Genomic DNA, 18,897 nt, shown 5'->3' with positions numbered 1-18,897 from the left:
CCATAACCTAGTGAGCATTGTACTCAATAGGTAATTTTTCAACCCTCAACTCTCTACCTTTTGGAGTCTCTGATGCCTATTATTCCACGCTGTATGTCCATGTGTACACATTGTTTAGCTCCCATTTATAAACGATAACACGCAGTATTTCACTTTCTGTTTCTGAATTATTTCACCTAGGATAATGGCTGCCAGTCCCATCCATGTTGTTGAGAAGACATGATTTCATTCATTTTATGGCTGAGTAGTATTCCATGGTATGTATATATCACATTTTCTTTATCCAATCCCTCACTGATGAATACTTAGGTTGATTCCATGACTTTGCTATTGTGAAAAGTGTTGCAATAAGCATATGAGTCCAGATGTCTTTTTGATAAAATAATTTCTTTTGCTTTGTTCATTTACTCAGTAGTGGCATTGCTGTATTGAAAGGTAGCGCTATTTTTACTTCTTTGAAAAATATTTATATTTCTGTCAGCAGTGTATAGGTGTTCCCTTTTCTGTGCAACCTTGCCAACATCTGCTGGGTTTTTTTTTTTTTTTTTTTGACTTTTTAATAATAGTCACTCTAATGGGTATATGATGGTATCTCACTGTGATTTTAACTTGCATTTCTAATGATTAGTTATGTTGAATGTTTTTTTCCATATGCTAGTTGAACACTTGCATGTCTTCTTTGGATCAATGTGTGTTAATGTCTTTTTCTGACTTTCTAATGGAGTTATTAGCTTTTTTCTTTTTTTGAGATGGAGTCTCACTCGGTCACCCGGGCTGGAGTGCAGTGGTGCTATCTCGGCTCACTGCAACCTCTACCTCCTGGGCTCAAGCAATTCTCCTGCCTCAGCCTCCCAAATAGCTGGGATTCCAGGTGTGTGCCACAGTGCCGGGCCAATTTTTGTGTTTTTAGTAGAGGTGGGGTTTCTCATGTTGGTCAGGCTGGTCTCAAACTCCTGACCTCGTGATCCTCCCTCCTTGGACTCCCAAAGTACTGGGATTACAGGCGTGAGCCACCGTGCCCGGCCTATTTGCTTTTTTCTTATTGAATTATTTTAGTTCCTCATAGATTCTGAATATTAGTCTTTGTCAAATGCATAGTTTGCAAATATTTTCTTCCATTCTGTCAGTTGTCTGTTTACTCTTTGGTTATTTCTTTTGCTTTACAGAGGTTTTTTTGATTTAATTAAGTCCCCTTTGTCAATTTTTGTTTATGTTGCTTCTGTTTTTGATGTTTTAGTCATAAATTCTTTGCTTAGGCCAGTGTCCAAAAGACTATTTTTCTAGATTTTCTCCTAGGACTTTTATAGTTTCAGGAATTACATTTAAGTCCTTAGCCCACCTTGAGTTAATTTTTTTATATGGTGAGAGGTAGGAATCCAGTTTTATCCTTCTGCATATGGCCGTGCAATTTTCCCAGCATCATTTATTGAATAGGGTGTCCTTTCCTCACTCTGTATTTTTGTCAACTTTGTCAAAGATCAGTTAACTGTAAGTGTGTGGCTTTATTTCTGGGTTCTCTATCCTGTTTCATTGATCTATGTGTCTAGTTATTGTGATTTGGTTATTGTAGCATTTTAGTATGATTTGAATTCAAGTTATGAGCCTCCTGCTTTGTCCTTTTCGCTCAAGATTCCTTTGGCTACTTCAGGTCTTTTTTGGTTTCATATGAATTTTAGATTTTTTAAAATTCTATGAAGAGTGATGTTGCTAACTTGATAGGAATTACATTGAAGCTGTAGATTGCTTTGGAAAGTATGGTCATTTTAATAATATCACTTCTTCCAATCCATGAGCATGAGCTGTTTTCTCATTTGTTTGTATTACCTGCAATTTCTTTCCTCAGGATTTTGTTGTTATTCTTGCATGGGTCTTTCACTTCCTTGGTTAAACATAACCCTAGGGTGTTGTGTGTGTGTGTGGTTATTGCAAATAGGATGGAGTTCTTGATTTGATTCTCAGCTTGATCATTGTTGGTGTATAGAAATGCTACTAATTTTTTCACATTGACTTTGTATTTTAAGACTTCCTTGAGGTCATTTATCAAATCTAGGAGTCTTTTGGAGGAGTTTCTAAGGTTTTCTAAGTATAAGATCACATCATCTTCAAACAGATAATCTGACTTTTACTTTTCCAGTTTTAAAGTCCTTCTTTTTCTCTTGCCTAATTGCTCTGGTGAGGACTTCCAGTATCATGTTAAATTAGATTGTTAAAAGTGAGAATCCTTGTCTTTTTCCAGTTCTTATGGGAAACTTTTTCAACCTTTCCTAATTCAGTATGATGGTGGCTGTGGGTTTGCTGTATAGGGCTTTTATTATTTTGAGTTATGTTCCTTTTATGCCGAATTTGTTGAGAATTTTTATCATGAGATGATGTAGAATTTTACCAAATGATTTTTCTGCATCTATTGAATAATTATATGGTTTTTGTTTTTAATTCTTTTTACGTGATGTAGCATATGTATTAATTTATATATGTTGAAGCATCCGTGCATCACTGGAAGAAATCCCACTTGATTGTGGTGCATTATTATTTTAATGTGCTGTCAGATTCAGTTTGCTAGTATGTTGTTGAGAATTATTGCATCTATGTTCACCAGGGATATTGGCCTGTAGTTTTCTTTTTTTATTGTGTTCTTTCCCGGCTTCTGTATCAGGGTGATGCTAAGACCAAAATGTAGGCGATGTTAGGGAGGATTTCCTCCTAGGATTTTTAGAAAAGTTTCAGTAAGATTGATGTCAGTTCTTCCTTGTACGTCTGGTAGAATTTGGGTGAAAATTCATGTTGTCCTGGTTTTTTGTTGTTGCTGTTGTTGTTATTGGGATTTTTTTTTAATTACAGTCTGAAGTGTGCTGTTATTCTTACAGGATTTCCTTCACAGGTGATTAGGCTTCTGTTTTACTGCTTTGAGGATTTTTTCCTTCACACTGACATTGGATAATCTGATGACTATTGACTATATGCCTTGGTAAGGTTCATCTTGCAGTGTATTTCCCAGGAGTTCTCTGGGCTTTTTTGTGTCTGAATGTCTAAATCTCTTGGAAGACCAGAGAAGTTTTCAGGAATTATTCTTTCAAATAGGTTTTTCATAGTTTTTGCTTTTTCTTCCTCTCTCTCTGGAATGCCAATAACTGATAGATTTTGATGCTTTACACAATCTTATGTTTCTCAAAGACTTGGTTCATTTTTTGTTGTTTTTTCTTATTTTTTTTCTGACAGAGTTAATTGGAAAGTCTTATCTTTCAGTTCTGAAATTCTGTCTTTTGCTTGGTCTAGCCTATTGTTAAAGCTTTCAACTGTATTTTGTAATTCTTTCAATAGTTTTTTTATTTCCAGAAGTTCTGTTTGCTTTTACTTAAAAAAATTAGTGTCTTTTTTCATATTCTGTATTTCTTTTCTGATTTCTTTATGTTGGCTTCCAATTTTCTCTCAGATCTCATTGAGATTCCTTACAATTCATATTTTAAATTTTTTATCTGTCATTTCAGAATTTTTATTTGTTTAGAATCCATGGCAAGAGAGCTGATGTGTTCCTTTGGGATGTTGTAATGCTCTGCTTTTTTCATACTGCCTGAGTTCCTACACTGAGTGCTCATTTGGCTTTACTTCTTCATGTTTTCAAGGTTCCAAAGCTTTGTATAAGTTTGTTGGTTACAGACAGTCTTTGTGCAGCAGCTTTCTCAAATGCTGGTTGTAGTAATGATGTACTTGGCATATGAGTAAGCTCATTGCCTTCTGCAAGACTGGGGTTGCATAGGTCTCATGAATGTTATTTCTTTCCCCAGCACTATGCACTTCCATCAGCAGGTTTTGTACTGAGTTGTGCAGTTCAACCTCCAGGCCAGTATGCGGCAATTAGGGGTAAGAGCTGGCTTCAGCAGAAGCAGGTGAGAATGTACTTGATCTTTGTTTACTGGGAGGTGCTCTGATATTTCAGGTGGTGCTCTGGGCTGTGGAATGCTTCGTGCCTTGGGTTCCTTGCTCAGCCTGGGGGATGAGGGAACAAAGCTGGGTGGAACTGGATCTCCAAGCTTGTCTACAAATAGCTAATGACAAGTACAGACACCAGCCCTGACAGGGTGTCAGGGAGAACTGGTGACATGCATTGAGGTCTACACAGGGCTGGGGAGGCAGCTGCCCCAACTCCATGTCCTAAGCAGCCAGGAATGCAATTCATTTCCCTATCACACCCCTGTCCCAGGACTCGAGACTCTCAGCTCAGTCACTGTCCTTTATTTCCAGAACACAATGTAGCTGAGAGCAGTGGAAAACGCCAGTCCCGGAGTTTTCTGCAGAAGAGGCTTTGGGGCAAAACCTCTTTCTTCAGCCCAATACAGACAGCGTTGTGACTTGTATGTTTTCCAACACAGGAATGCTGCTGTTTTGGGTTTTTTTTTTGTGCAGGGGGATGGTGGGTGCGGTGGGGCTGGGGAATCTGCTCTGCCTTTTGGTGAGTGCAGGTGGGTACCAGCTGTGATGGTGTCAGCTGGTTGGGTCACGCTGACCTCAGACCCCAGGGGGAAGTGTCAGTTGCCAGTGGTAATGGACGGGGCTAGTCAATCCCTCCAGTCTCCAGGCCCCTGGACTGCCCTTCAGATGGCATATACAAGTCCTGAAGGAACTGGACTGGGACACAACCAGCGGACTTGTCTTCAGGTCCATGGGGTTCAGGTGCTGGCTGTGATCAGAAACAGTAGGCTGGTTCCCAGGCTGCCAGGAGAATGTTCAGGTTGGAGCAGAGTGGCTGTGCTACAGACCTGCCACCAGAGAAGGCAGGGCCCTCTCAGTGGAGGCAGGCAGCCATGAGGTGCCAGTTGGTACACTCCCCAATCACACAGCAGCAGCAATGGTATCTGTCATTGGGGAGTGTGAAGGTGCCCAGTCTCACTGCTCCCTCGCTGGCTTGGTGGCAGAGGTGGTAGTGATAGCAGTGGTGGCTGTGGCAGCCCCAGGGCAGAAAGCAGACCTCTGGGAACCAGTCTCTCAGAATAGCACCAGGCCTGCCACTGAAATGCTCAGGCAGCGGCAGGGTGGCTGTGCTGCTGGATGACCACTGAGGAAGCTAGCCCTCTCTCGGTGGAAGCAGTGAAGGCAAGCAGCTGTTAGGGTGCACTGTTCAAACACTCCTCTGTCCGCAGCAGCAGGGGTGGCGTCTGTCCTTGGAGACTGTGAAGGTGCCCAGTCTCCCTACTCCCTCCCTGGCCCAGTGGCAGCAGTGGCAATGGCAGCCCCAGGGCAAAAGGCAGGTCTCTGGGGCTGAGCTTTCAGAATGGTGCTGGGCAGCAGCTGCTTAGTGTTCAAAAGCCTGTGGGACTCTAGGTGAGTTTGAGTAGTGCATCTATGCAACCTCCAGACGGCTCTCCATGTTAGCCTGGAGGTCCAGTGGGATCGGGGGTCTAGGAGCTCTACCAGTACCAAGATTGCAAAAGTCCCTGGAGAAAGTGTGGAGCCCCAGGGCTTCCTCACCCACCCCTTCCCAGCATCAGAGAGCTTCTCAAACTCTACGCCAGTCCCAGGCCAGCAGCCTGCCCAGCCTCACCCTCCTTTGCTTCCTGTAATTACTGCCGCTTCTCAGATGAAATCCAGTGTTCTGTCTTAGATGATCTGTTCAAAGTGTGAATATTTTACTCAGTATTTTAATTACTTTCCATGAGAGAAGTGCCCACTAGCTGCGTCTAGTCCACCATGTTCACATTTCTATTTATATTTTACTCATACATATCAGATGTACATATTTTGGAGATACATGTGGTAATTTGATACCTTCATATAATCAAATCAGGGTAACTGGACTATCCCTCACCTTAAATATTCATCTTTTGTTTACAATAGTATTGTGTGACTTATTCTCTTCTAGCTATTTTGAAATGTACAATTGATTAATGCTAACTGTAGTCACCCTACTGATGCATCAAACATCATGTTTTACTTCTTTTGTCTAAGTATTTATTTGTACACATTAGTCAACTTCTCTTCATGCCTTTCTCCCCCATCTATCCTTCCCAGCCTCTGGTAACCACAAATCTACTTTCAATCTTCATGAAATCTACTTTTTTTTTTTTTTAGCTCCTACACAGGACTGAGAACATGCACTATTTCTCTTTCTGTGCTTGGCTTATTTCATTCAACATAATGAACTTCAGTTCCATCTATGTTGCTACAATGCCAGGATTTCATTCTATTTTATGGATAAATAATATTTAATGGTGTATATATACATACCACATTTTTTTTCTATTCATCCACTATTGGTACACTAAGTTGGTTCCATATTTTGGCTGTTGTAAACAATGCTATAATAATTACATGAGTGTGGATATCTCTTCAATATATTGATTTCCTTTCTTTTGGATATATAGCCAGTAGTGAAGCTGGTGGATCATATGGTAGTTCTATATGTAGTTTTTTAACCACCCCTCCATACTGTCTCCCATGGTCATTGTACTAATTTACATTCCTACCAGCACTGTACAAGGTTTCTGCTATTTCCACAACCTCAGCAGCATCCTTTTTTCTCTGTCTTTGATAAAAGCCACTCTAACTGGGGTGAGATTATATGTCATTGTGGTTTTCACTTACATTTCTTTGACAATTCAGCATTTTTTATATACCTATTGGCCATTTCTATGTCTTCTTTTGATAAATGTCTATTCAGATCTTTCACCCATTTTTTATTCAGATCATTTGGCTTTTTGCTATTGGGTTGTTTGAGCTCCTTATATATTCTGCTTGTTAATCCCTTGCACGATGGGAAGTTTGCAAATATTTTCTATCGTTATTTGGGTTGTCTTTTCATTTTGTTGTTTCCTTTCCTGTGCAGAAGCTTTTAGCTTCACGTAATTCTATTTGTCTTTTTTTTGCCTTTGTTGACTGTGTTTGAGTTCTCACACACACACACAAAATCTTTGCCCAGATGAATCCCTGCATTTTCTTCTAGTAGTTTTATAGTTTCAGGTATTAGATTTAAGTCTTTATTCCATTTTTATTTGACCTTTGTATATAGTGAGAGACAGAGGTCTAGTTTTATTCTTCTGCATATGGTTATCCAATTTTTCTAACACCATTTATTGTAAAGGGTGCCCTTTCCTCAATATATGTTCTTGCATCTTTATCAAAAATGAATTGGCTGCAAATGTTTGGATTTATATCTGGTTTCTGTGTACTGTTGCACTGGTCTATGTATCTGTTTTTATGCTACTACCATGCTGATTTGGTTACTATAGCTTTGTAGTATATTTTGAAGTCAAGTCAGATAGTGTGATCCCCCCAGTTTTGTTTTTGTTTTTGTTTTTGGTAAAGATTGCTTTGGTTATTCCAGTTCTTTTGTGAATTCATATAAATTTTAAGATTTTTTTCCTATTTCTGTGAAGAAAGCAATTAGTGGTTTGATAGAAATAAATAGAATCTGTAAATTGCTTCAGGTACCATTGTCATTTTAACAATATTAATTCTTCCAATCCACTAGCATGGAATAGTCTTCCATTCTTCTGTGTCCTCTTCAATTTCTTCCATCAGTGTTTTATAGTTTTTCTTGCATATGTCTTGTTGGTTAAATCAATTCCTAAGTATTTTATATTCTTTGTAGCTATTGTAAATGGGATTGCTGTCTTTATTTCTCTTTCTTGTTTGCTCTTGGCATATATAAATTCTACTGATTTTGTATGTTGTTTTTTCATCCTACAGCTTTACTAAATTTGTTTCACCAGTTCTAACAGTTTTCGGTGTAGTATTTAGGGTTTTCTAGGTATAAGATCATGTTATCTGTGAACAAAGCTAATTTGACTTCTTCCTTTACTGTTTGGGTGCTCTTTATTTCTTTCTCTTGCCTAATTACTCTTACTAGAACATCCAGTACTATGTTAAATGAAGGTAGTAAAAGTGAGCATCCTTGTCTTGTTCCAAATCTTAGAGAAAAGGCTTTCAGTTTTTCCTCATTCAGTGTGATGTTGGCTATGGAGCTGTCATATATGGCTCTTATTATTTTGAGGTTTTTATCATACTCAGTTTGTTGAGGGTTTTTATTATGAAGGAATGTTGAATTCTATCAAATGCTTTTTCAGCATCTATTGAAATGATTGTATGATTTTTTTGGTTTTGATTCTGTTAGTGTGATGCATCCCGTGTATTGATTTGAGCACTTTGAACCATCCTTGCATCACAGGGATGAATCCCACTTGGTCATGATGAGTGATATTTTGAATGTGTTGGTGAATTTGGTTCGCTAGTATTTCACTGGGGACTTTTGGATCTATGTTCATCAGTGGTATTGGCCTGTTGTCTTCTATTTTGTTGTGTTCTGGTCTGGTTTTGCTATCAGGGTAATGCTGGCCTCATAGAATGATTTGAAAGTATTCCCTTCTCTTCAACTTTTTGAAGATATATTTGTTAATTTTTGTAGATTTAAGTGGTATAAATGTAGTTTTGCTAACATGGATATATTGTGTAGTGGTTAAGTTTCATATTTTAGTGTAGCCATCACCCAAATAGTGTACACTGTACCCATTAAGTAATTTCTCACCCCTTGCCCTCTTTCACCACGCATATTCAACTTACTATTGGAAGTTCTGGCCAGGGAAATCACGCAAGAGAAAGAAATAAAGGGCATTCAAATAGGAATAGAGGAAGTCATACTACTTTGAAGATGACCTGATCCTATTTCTAGAAAACCCCATTATCTCAGCCCAAAAGCTTCTTAAGCTGACAAGCAACTTCAGCCAAGTCTTAGGATACAAAATCAATGTGCAAAAATCGCTAGCCTTCCTATACACTAACAACAAGCAAGCCAAGAGCCAAATCACGAATGAACTCCCATTTACAATTGCCACAAAAAGAATAAAAAACCTAGCAGTACAGCTAAGTAGGGAGGTGAAAGGCCTCCACAAGAACTACAAAACATTACTTAAATAAATCAGAGATGACACCAACAAATGAAAAAACATTTTATGCTCATGGATAGGAAGAATCAATATCATTAAAATGGCCATACTGCCCAAAGCAATTTATAGATTCAATGCTATTCTCATTAAACTACCACTGACCTTCTTCACAGAACTAGAAAATACTATTTTAAAATTCATATGGAGCCAAAAAGGAGCTCGAGTGGCCAAGGCAATCCTAAACAAAAAGACCAAAGCTCAAGACATGATGCTATATGACTTCAAACTACAGGGCTACAGTAACCAAAACAGCCTCATACCAGTACAAGGACAGACAAAGACTAATGGAACAGAATAGACAACCCAGAAATAAGACTACACACCTACAACCATCTGATCTTTGACAAACCTGACAAAAGCAAGCAATGGGAAAAGGATTTCTGATTCAATTAATGGTGCTAGGATAACTGACTAGCCATAAGCATAAGATTAAAACTGGACCCATTCCTTATGCCATGTACAAAAATTAACTCAAGATGGATTAAAGACTTACACATAAAACCCAAAACTGTAAAAATCCTGGAAGACAACCTAGGCAATACCATTTAGGACACAGGCATGGGCAAACATTTCATGACAAAGATGCCAAAGGAAACTGCAACAAAAGCAAAAATTGACAAATGGGATCTAATTAAACTAAACAGCATCTGCACAGCAAAAGAAACTATCCACAGAACAAACAAACAACCTACAGAATGGGAGAAAATTTTTGCAAACCATGCATCTCACAAAGATCTAATAACCAGAATCTTTAAGGAACTTAACAAATGTACAAGAAAAAAAAATTCCATTAAAAAGTGGACAAAGGACATGAACAGACACTTCTCAAAAGAAGACATACATGCAGCCAACAATCGTATGAAAAAAGCTCAACATCACTGATCATTAGAAAGATGCATATCAAAACCACAATGAGATACCATCTTACACCAGTCAGAAGGGCTATTATTAAAAAATCAAAAAATAACAGATGCTGGCAAGGTTGTGGAGAAAAAGGAGTGCATTTACACTGCTGGTGGGAATGTAAATTAGTACAACCATTGTGGATGGCAGTGTGGTGATTCCTAAAGACAGAAATACCAGTGGACCCAGCAATCCCATTACTGGGTATATACCCAAAGGAATATAAATGGTTTTGTTACAAAGACACATGCACACCTGTCTTCATTTCAGCACTATTCACAACAGCAAAGACATGGAATCAATTTAAATGCCCAACAATGATAGACTGGATAAAGAAATTGTGGCATATATGTACCATAGAATATCATGCAGCCATAAAAAAGAATGAGATTATGTCTTTTGCAGGGACAAGGATGGAGCTGGAGGCCATTATCCTTAGCAAACTATCACATGAACAGAAAACCAAATACCGCATGTTCTCATTTATAAGCAGGAGCTAAATGATGAGAACACATGGACACATGGCAGAGAACAAAACACACTGGGGCTTATTGGAGGGTACAGGGTGGGAGGAGGGAGACGATCAAGAAAAATAACTAATGGGTACTAGGCTTAATAACCTGAGTGATGAAATAATCTGTTCAACAGCCCTCATAGCACATCTTTACCTGTGTAACAAACCTGCTACATGTACCCCTGAACTTAAAAGTGTTTTAAAAATTTTTCATCCTTCACCTCTCCTTTCACCCTCACACCCTCTGAGTCTCCAGTGTCTATTATTTCACTTTCTATATTGATGTGTCTACATTATTTAGGTCCCACATTAGAACATATGCTATTTGACTATTTTCAAGCTATTTCACTTAAGATAATGGCATCTAGTTCCATCCGTGTTGCTACAAAAGACATTATATCACTGTTTATGGCTGAGTAGTGTTCCTTGTTGTGTGTGTGTTTGTGTGTGTGTATCACATTTTCTTTATTCAACCATCCATAGAGGAGCACTTGGGTTGATTCCTTACCTTTGTTATTATGAATAGTGCTGTGATAAACATGAGTGTAGGTATCTTTTTTATATAACGATTTCCTTTTCCTTTGGGTAGATATCCAGTAGTGGGATTGCTGAATTAATGACAAGAATTGCTGTTAGCTCTTTTAAATGTTTGGTAAAATTCAGCAGTAAAACCATCAGGTCCCAGGCTTTTATTTGATGGGATACATTTTAGAACAGCTTCAATCTTATTATTCATTATTGGTTTAAGGTGTTTTTTTTTTACAGTTCAGTGGTTTTTATTCATTTTATTTTTTAGAGTTTTATTTTAGGTTCAGGTGTACATGTGCAAGTTTGTTATATAGGTAAATTGCATGTCACTGGAGTTTGGTGTACAGCCAGATAATAAACATAGTACTCAATAGGTAGTTTTTCAATCCTCACTCTCCTCCTACTCTCTATCCTGAAGTGGGCCCAGTGCCTGTTGTTCCTTTCCTTGTGCCCATATGTACTCAATGTTTAGCTCCCACTTATGAGAACAGGTGGTATTTGGTTTTCTGTTCCTGCGTTAGTTCACTTAAGATAATGACCTCCAGGTTCATCCATGTTGCTGCAAAAAACAAGATCTCATTCTTTTTTTATAATGGTGTAGTATTCCACGGTGAATATGTACCACATTTCTAAAACTCATTCTACCATTGATGGGAATTCAGGTTGATTCTGTCTCTGCCATTGCGAGTAGTGCTGCAGTGAACATAAGCATGCATGTATCTTTATAGCAGAACAATCTACATTCCTTTGGGCATATACCCAGTAATGATATTGCCAGGTTGAATGATAATTCTGTTTTAATTTTTTTAGAGAAATCACCAAACTGCTTTCCACAATCACTGAACTAATTTTCATTCCTATCAACAGTATATAAGCATTCCCTTTTCTCTGCATCCTTGCCAGCATCTGTTTTTTTTTTTTACTTTTTAACAATAGCCATTTTTACTGGTGTGAGATGGTATGACATCGTGGTTTTGATTTGCAGTTCTCTAATGATTAGTGATGTTGAGCATTTTGTCATATGCTTGTTGGCCGTGTGTATGTCTTCTTTTGAAAAGTGTTCAGGTACTTTGCTCACTTTTTATTGGGGTCATTTGTTTTCTGCTTATAGATTCTGGATCAAACCTTAGATGCACAGTTTGCGAATATTTTCTCTCATTCTTTAGGTTATTCGTTTACTCTGTTGATAGTTACTTTTGCTGTGCAGAATCTCTTTAGTTTAATTATTTTCCATTTGTCAATTTTTGTTTTTGTTGCAATTGTTTTGGCATCTTAATCACAAAATATTTGTCAGGTCTTATGTCCAGAATGGTATTTCCTCAGTTATCTCCCATGATTTTTATAGTTTTTATAAGTCTTTCATCCATCCTAAGTTAATTTTTGCACATGGTATAAAGAAGGGGTCCAGTTTCAATCTTCTGCATATGCTAGCCAGTTGTCCCAGCACCATTTATTAAATAGTGAGACATTTCCCAATTGTTTGTTTTTGTCAACTTAGTTGAAGATCAGATGGTTTTAGGTGTTCAACTTTATTTCTGGGTTCTCTATTGTGTTCCATTGGCCTGTGTGCCTGTTTTTGTACCAAAACCATAGTTTCAGTTACTGTAGCCTTGTAGTATAGTTTGAAGTCTGGTAACATAATGCCTCCAGCATTGTGCTTTTTGCTTAGGATCATCTTGGATATTCAGGCTCTTTTTTGGTTCTATATGAACTTCAGAATAGTTTTTTTCTAATTCTCTGAAGAATGTCCTTGGTAGTTTGATAGGAATAGCATTGAATCTGTAAATTGCTTTGGGCAGTATGGCCATTTTAACAACATTGATTCTTTCTATCCCTGAGCATGGAAGGGTTTTCCATTTTTTATCCTATCTGATTTCTTTGAGCAGTGTTTTGTAATTCTCAGTTTAGAAATCTTTCACCTCCCTGCTTAGCAGTATTGCTAGGTATTTTATTCTTTTTGTGGCTATTGTGAACGGGATTGCATTTCATGATTTGGCCCCCAGCTTAGATATTTTTGGTATATAGGGATGCTACTGGCTTTTGTACATTAATTGTGTATCCTGAAATTTTGCCGACATTGTTTATTAGATTAAGGAGCTTTTCGGCAGAGACTATGGGATTCTTTAGGTATGGAATCATAGTCTTCAAACAGGGATAGTCTGACTTTCACTCTTCCTGTTTGCATGCCCTTTATTGAGGTTTTTTATTTCTTCCCGGTTCGATCTCAGTGGACTGCATATGTCCAGGAATTTATCCATTTATCTGGGTTTTTCAATTTACTGGTGAAACGTCCAGAATGATTCTTTGTATTTCTGAAGTTTCAGTTGTTATGTTCCCTTTTTCATTTCTGTTTATCTGTTTTTTTTTGTTTGTTTGTTTTGTTTTAGTCTCAATTCTATTTATGTCTGCTGTGATGTTTATTATTCATTTATTTCTACTAATGTTGGGTTTGGTTTGTTCTTGATTTTCTGCTTCCTTGAAGTGCATCATTAGATTGTTTATTTGAAGTCTTTCTGCGTTTTTGATATAGGCATTTATTGCTGTAAACTTCCTTCTTAGCACTTCTTTTGCTATATTCCATAGCTTATGGTATGTTGCATTTCCATTTTCATTGTTTCAAGAATTTTCAAAATTGCTTTCTTTATTTCTTCATTAACCCACTGGTTGTTCAGGAGCATGTTGTCTAATTTCTTTGTTTTAGTGTTGTCTCTGAGGTTTCCCTTGTTGATTTCTAGTTTAATTTACCTGTGGTCAGAGAAGATACTTGATATAATTTCTATTTTCTTGGAATTTGTTCACACTTGTTTTGTCATCTAAGACATGGTCTTTTCTGGAGAATGTTCCATATGCTGGCAAAAAGAATGTGTATTATATAGCAGTTGGGTGAAATCTTCTGTGTTAGTTAGGGATGTTTGGTCTAGTGTGTAGTTGAACTCCTGTGTTGTTTTATTTTCTGTCAGAATGATCTGTCCATTACTTAGACTGAGACATTGATGTCCCCCGCTATTATTGTATTCCAGCATATCTCTTCCTTTAGATGTATTTTTTAGGTCTATTTATAATTTTTCCTTTGGATTTTATACCTTCAAACATTTTCTTTTTGCACATTAGTGCTTTTTTTCTTTCAGATTGAAGAACTCTCTTTACCATTTCTTGTAAGAAAAGTCTGGTGGTGGTGAATTCTCTCAGCTTCTGTTTGTCTGGGGAAGACTTTATCTCTATTTCATATCTGAAGGATAAGTTTGCTTGGTAAAGTATTCTTGGATGGCAGTTTTAGTTTTCTTTGAGGAGTTTGAAAATGTCATTCCACTCCCTCCTGGCCTGTATGGTTACCATTGAGAAGCCTATTCTCAGAGTTCTTGGAGTTCTTTTATATGTTATTTGCTTCTATTGCTGCTTTTAAATTTTTCTCTTTGTCCTTGACCTTTGGGAGTTTGATTACTATCAGCTTTGGGGTCATCTTACTTGGATCAAATCTGTTTGGTGTTCTTTGACCTTCTTGTACTTGGATATTTTATCCTCTTCAAATTTTGGAAAGTTTTCTTTTATTGTTTCCTTGGATAAAGTTTCTACCCCCTGCTCCTGCTCAGCCCCTGCCTTAGGGTTCTTTAAAGGGGCAGAACTAATAGGATATATGTATATATGAAAAGGAGTTTATTAGGATAATTGACACACATGAATCAAGGTGAAGTCCCAAGATAGGCTGTCTGCAAGCTGAGGAGCAAGGAAGCCAGTCCAGTCCCAAAGTCTCAAAAGTTGGGAAGCCAACAAAGCAGCCTTCAGTCTGTGGCCAAAGGCCTGAGAGCCCCTGGCAAATCACTGGTGTGAGTCCAAAAGCTTAAGAACTTGGAGTCTGATGTTTGAGGGCAGGAAGCATCCAGCAATGGAGAAAGACAGAGGCTGGAAGACTCAGCAAGTCTGCTCTTCCATCTTCTCCTGCCTACTTTATTCTGGCTACTCTGGTGGCTGATTTGATGGTGCTCACCTAGATTGAGGGTGGGTCTGCCTCTCCCAGTCCACTGACTCAAATGTTAATATCCATTGGCAACACCCTCACAGCCACATCCAGGAACAATGCTTTGCATCCTTTAACCTAATCAAGTTGACACTCAATATTAACCATCATGGCCCCCTTTTGAACACCAATAATTTTTAGATACGGTATTTGAGGTTCTTTTCTATATCTTGTAGGTTATCTTCGTTTCTTCTCATTCTTTTTTTCTCTTCTCTGAGTGTGTAATTTCAAATAACCTGTCTTTGAGTTCATTGATTGCTTAATCTATGCTGCTGTTGAAATTAATTTTTTAGCTCAGCAAATGTATTTCTCAATTTCAAGATTTCTGTTTGATTTGTTACTATTTCAATTTTTGTTAACTTTCTCTGATAAATTTCTGAATTGATTTTCTGTGTTTCTTGGAGATCACTGAGTTTCCTTAAAACTGCTATTTTGAATTCTTGGTCAGAGAGCTCACAAATCACCATCTCATTAGTATCAGTCATTGGATCCTATTGGATTTTTGCTCTGTCTTTTTGAGAAGGTCATGGTTTCCTGTTTGCTGTTGTTTCTTATGGGTCTATGTATATGTCTTTAAATTAAAGGATTAGTTACTTATTCCAGTCTTCTTTGTCTGGATTATTTTGGGTTTTATTGGATATGTTTACTTTGATATTCTTTGTACTTTACCTATTGAATGTATTTTTTTTCCACTAGGTCACTGCCTCCTTTTTGTCACTAGATGGAGCCTAAGCCAAGGTTTGCCTTGGCTCTAGCAAATGATCAGATGGGTGCCCATCTGGAATAGGTAAGGTCCCAAAAGGGCTATCTTGGCAGTGTGGAAAGGCTGTCTAGGGGAACCTGTGGAACATGCATTTTACATGTTCCTGCTGAACATTTTACATGGTCCTGCTGAACAGCCACTCTGATTCATTGTGTTCTTTGGCCAAGTTATAGAACAGGGTGTCTAAGGCTGGGCATGATAGTCCTATCTTCCTCCATTGTCTCTTGCTGTCCATAGGGATATGCCTCCATGCTTCCTGTGGGTTGAGGCATGGACAGTTCTCCTGCCAAAGAACGCAAGATGGTGAGAAAGTTGGTTGTCCAACTCAATCTCACTTTTTCCAGTAAAGAAATTATGAGTCAGGGAAAAATTTCCACATGCTTGATACCAGGCAGATGGAAGAAAAGGTGTCAGAGATATGAAAGTCTTATTCTCTTGCCATCTGGTCAGAGATTTTTAATTTTTCTATGGCCCTGGGAACAGACTCATCCTCATATTTGAGTTCTAGGATGTTGCTGGTGATAATCTCAAGGCTATGTATTTGTTTTTGGTTTTCTGTGGGAGGAGTGAAGCCAATGTGTGTCTACACCTCTAGTTTCATGCCAGAAATCTCTGCCCATTTTAATTTTTGAGGCAACATATACACATTTGGGTGTGCACTTTGTTAAATGTGATAAATTGAATACACACTTTGATGAATTTACCTAAACAATGTGGTCGAATTAAAGTATAACCTAGAGTAAGGAAGGTGTGTTAGGCCATTCTTGCATTGCTATAAAGAAATATCTGAGGTTGGGGGGCTGGGTGCGGTGGCTCACTCCTGTAATCCCAGCACTTTGGGAGGCCGAGGTGGGTGGATCACGAGGTCAGGAGATCGAGACCATCCTGGCTAATGAGGTGAAACCCCGTCTCTACTAAAAATACAAAAGTAATTAGCGGGGCGTGGTGATGAGCTCCTGTAGTCCCAGCTACTCAGGAGGCTGAGGCAGGAGAATCATGTGAACCCAGGAGGCAGAGCTTGCAGTGAGCCAAGATTGTGCCACTGCACTCCAGCCTGGGTGACAGAGCAAGACTCCATCTCAAAAAAAAAGCAAGAAATACCTGAGGTTGGGTAATTTATAAAGAAAGGAAGCTTAATTGGCTCATGGTTTTTCAGGCTGTACAATCATGGCACCAAAATCTATTTGGCTTCTGGGGAGGTTTCAGGGAGCTTTCACTCATTGAGGAAGGTAAAGTGGGTGCAGGAACATCATATGGCAAAAGCAGGAGCAAGAGGGAAGGAGGCATGTCACACTTTTAAAAACCAGATCTCACAGAATTCACTCACCCCTCACCAAGGAGATGGTGCTAAGCCATTCATGAGGGATCTGCCCTCATGATTCACACACCTCCCACCAGGCCTCACCTCCATCACAGGGCATTACATTTCAACATGAGATTTGGTGAAGACACAGATACAGACCATATCAGAAGGGTTTTCAGATGTCTCAGACTGTCTATCTATCTCAAGCTTTAGAACATAGTGGATGCAGTGATTATCTTAAAGTATTTTTAGAAGATTGGGATGCTTCAAGATCTCAGGCAAATACTCAACCAGGAGAAGTACAGCAACACTGTCAGGATTTGGAGCCAATCCATGCCTGTACTCTTCTTAAATAACAGCTCTTGACTTGCTATTGGCTCTTGGTAAAAACTTAATGTCCAATAATGGGGCACCAGAAGAAGATAACACCAAGGCTTTCCATCACAAACCAAGAGTCATCTGATCCATGCAACATTAAATTAGGCACTCCTAGCAGCTCACCATCATCACGTAGAAGTGAAATATAAAAGCCTGGGCCCAAACAGGTCACCAGCAAATTCTAGAAGCACTCTCAATATGCCTACTTCCCTTTTACTATCCCACCTTGACCCACACCCATGGCCTCATTGAGAGTTTCCTATTACCAGCTCACTGGGACAAAATCAGTGAGAATCAACCATCTCCACACAATATGTTGTCATGTGCCAAAACTGAAGTTCTTTGGCATTAAAGCCCCACTTGAGGACTCAAAACACTGGGAAAGAGATATTCTTCCAGTAATTAGAACTTTGATTAGTACATCTTCTTCACTGTTTCTAGAAGGAGAGAGAAACTAGAAAGTGCTTAATGGCCAGGGACTTCAAAGGAATGAGATTGCATAATTTGTGATAAGGACATTTGTATAAGAGTTATGAAGACAGACCTCTTAAAACATGCTCATATTGTGAGAATATCTGAGTCCCATGTGAATTTCATTTTTAAAAAACTCTTTATGCAAAAGCTCTTAATGATTCATTTGGTATTCTTTATCTACTCTGTATAAGACAATAAGCTTTCTTCCCTCAGCCACCCCAGTGCTGGGACTCATTAACAAAGTGGTCAAGGAAACAGACAGGAAAGTTATGCATGAATTTTTAAAAATTGATTTTTCTTCACTGAGGTTTATCTGACTATTGCTCTCTTGAATTTGTTTGCCTTTTCTGCTGTTCTTCTGCTAGCACCATCATACTTGAATTTATGGAATGCTTTTTCATCATAGTTTTAGACACAAGATTGCACCTTCAACAAAGTCTCATTTTTTCAGTTAAATGGAGAGGCATTTCTTCTAAGCTCGTTGGGGTCCATTGGTATTATTGCATACCTTCTCATCTATTGGCAATGACTTATAGAAGACTTGGATATTACACACAATGAGATACAATAACTTGACAGGTTGGCCTGTGTCCTTGAGAGCAACTTATGTTCTAATCAAATATATATATATATAGGCTATGGGATAAAAATCGTGTGTGTGTGTGTGTGTGTGTGTGTGTGATTTTCATCTCATAGCCTAAATAAAAGGGTGGCAAAATAAGAGATGGAATTTGTAATAGAATATCTCACTATCACAATGAATTCCCCATTCATAGTATTTTTGTGATACTTCACCTTGATTAAAAGTTTTAAGACTCAACAGAGGAATACTTCCTCTAGGAAGCATAACTTTATTTTCATTGAATTAGAAGTTGAAACAGATAAATGGTCAGTTTTTGACTCCTCATGCTCTATATGACCATACCAAAAAAAAAGAGGACATTTACATCACATTACATTTTTTACAATAAAATCAATTTTGATCATCAATGAAAAAGGGAGAAATAAATAGATAAGTATGTATAAAGCCCAAGGATTCCCTAGGATGTTTCCTTATACTACCATGTTCTTAGTAAAATGTAACAG

This window comes from Pongo pygmaeus, chromosome 8, assembly GCF_028885625.2.
Source record: "Pongo pygmaeus isolate AG05252 chromosome 8, NHGRI_mPonPyg2-v2.0_pri, whole genome shotgun sequence".
Taxonomy (NCBI): Eukaryota; Metazoa; Chordata; class Mammalia; order Primates; family Hominidae; genus Pongo; species Pongo pygmaeus.
This window is presented reverse-complemented; position numbering follows the sequence as displayed.